General features: G+C 40.5%; 1 pseudogene; it reads right to left on the bottom strand.

Annotated features, from left to right (window-relative positions):
- Positions 1 to 1,209: 1,209 nt before the first annotated feature.
- On the bottom strand, positions 1,210 to 1,690 carry LOC102748399 (elongin-C pseudogene; annotated as a pseudogene).
- Positions 1,691 to 2,165: the final 475 nt, after the last annotated feature.

Here is a 2,165-nt window from a genome sequence, read left to right as displayed (position 1 = left end):
GACAGAATGGGAAAAGATATTAGTAATATGTTCTATTTTTGTTGGACATTGTGGCCTTTGGGGAACTTTTTACAATAGTAGGCCTCTATAGTTTATTTAAATCATTGTCTCTAAATTCATAAATGTAATTAAAGACTAGTTATCAGTGCAATAAATTACTATTGCATTTCAAAATAGGCCACTCTTTCAACCCCTAGGACCCATCTAGAATTATATGGAACATTCAAATTAGAAACTGAGAAGAGGGTTTCTTTACAAAGGATCTTTCGGAGCTGTGGACAGTAACCAGATGGTTTAATAGAGCAACCCCAGGGCTAAGAGAAGCAGAGCTTTTTTCATCCAAGGCCTGAAGGTGGAGGTGGAGGAGAGTGATTATTAGAATCAGAGTGACCTGTATAAAATGGACTCCCTTGAGAGAATCAGTGAGCTTGTGTCAAAGGGAATGATGAGTCCCTGCTAAACTCATAGGAAAAGAACCAGGGGAATAGATTCCTGATATTACTCTCCTCCCTTTTATTTCTTATCCACATTTCCCATTGGTCCAAGTTAACTGGAAGCCAGAAGATACAGGAGATATTTTTGTAAGCCATACAAGCCAGCCTCTTAAACTAGAGAGCAGGGGTAAGAAGAAGAAATAAAAGGTAACTGTCACAGTTCATTGATATTGCCTTCACACAGAGGTGCTCAGTGGTTAAGCGTCTCACTTTAGCTCAGGTCATGATCTCCAGGTCCTGGGATAGAGCCCCCATGGGGCTCCTTGCTCAGGAGGGAGTCTGCTTCTCCCTTTCCTTCTGCCCCTACCCCACTCCCTCCCCCTGCCCGTGCTCTCTCTCTCTCTCAAATAAATGAATAAAACCTTAAAAAAAAAAACTATAGCCTTCACCCACTTGTACCAACACACACACATTCCATCATCCATCATATACATGGACATATAAGGCATATAAGGACATAAAGACAGTCACTTATATACCTACCTAAACCTAAAATACTTGCCATCACTGGTGTTCTTCATAGAATTTGAAAGGGGAAAGAAGAGGGAAAAACTGACTTGAAAGCCAAAGTTAAAGTACTGGTCTTGAGGTTAAGAGGCTTACCCTGACTGTCTTCTTTCACTGCCCATTCTCTGTTTCCTTTGCCTTCCGCCAACCTCTCAGCTGCACAGGGTTTTGTTTTTTTTGTTTTTTTTTTTTTAAATACTGAAAAAAGTTAACAGTTTATTATAATTTATTTTATTTAACAATCTAGGAAGTTCGCAGCCATCAGCAGTTCCAGTGCAATTTCAGGTGCAATTGGGAATTCAGGAATCTCTGTGGAGCTGTTAGTGTAGCGAACCTTGTAGGTAAAATACATGCATACTTTTGATAGCACATGTGAAGGAATCTCTCTAAAATTGACTTCATTAGTTTCGTTCTCTGCAAACTGACCTGGGCCACTCAACATGGCTTTTATTGTTCCAGATGTTTGTGCATGTTCTCTTTTTACAATAAATTCATGACCATCCGAAGATATCAATTTGACATACATGGCATCAGGGCCTTCACAGCCACCATGGGTTTTCTCTTCTCCATCCATTATGTTCTTATGAAATTCTACTTTACTTCCGCAGGAACTTTAGTAGTTTCTCGTCAGCCCTGCAGCCACAGCAGCCTCCGCACCGGGTCCCCCCGCACCGCCACAGCCCCGACTCCAGGGCTTTTTGTCTAAGTCTTAACTACTTCAGATTGAGTCCTTCAACCCAGTCTGGCTGTTACAGTTTGCTATTCCCCAGTACATTTGAGGAAGATATTAAAAGTAAAAGCACACCAATTAATCCTCTTAGTTCCGAATATAGTACTCTTTATTATTATTGTAAGGCAGCAACCCAATTTACCACTTGTAATTAGGATTTATCTTTCAAAACAATTTAGCGACCACCTTCCCCTCAACCCTATTGGTTCAATGACATGAAGGACACAAAATAGCCCAGTGACAGATTGTGTTGCCTAGTAGAATCAACTTTGTTCCTTGGACAGAGGTAAAGTATGCACAATGCCACAGTGTTGAATGAGGCATTCTATAAATTTATTAATAATGGAGCTGGCAGAATATTCTGGTCAGGGAATGCAAATCCATATCTGAAATATATGGCCAACTCTATGAGGACAGAAGTTTGCCCACTTCAT

This window comes from Leptonychotes weddellii, chromosome 3 (assembly GCF_054177405.1).
Source record: "Leptonychotes weddellii isolate Sample4059 chromosome 3, ASM5417740v2, whole genome shotgun sequence".
In the NCBI taxonomy this organism is placed as follows: domain Eukaryota; kingdom Metazoa; phylum Chordata; class Mammalia; order Carnivora; family Phocidae; genus Leptonychotes; species Leptonychotes weddellii.
The sequence above is the reverse complement of the archived record's forward strand: the minus strand, read 5'-3'. Positions and strand labels throughout refer to the sequence as shown.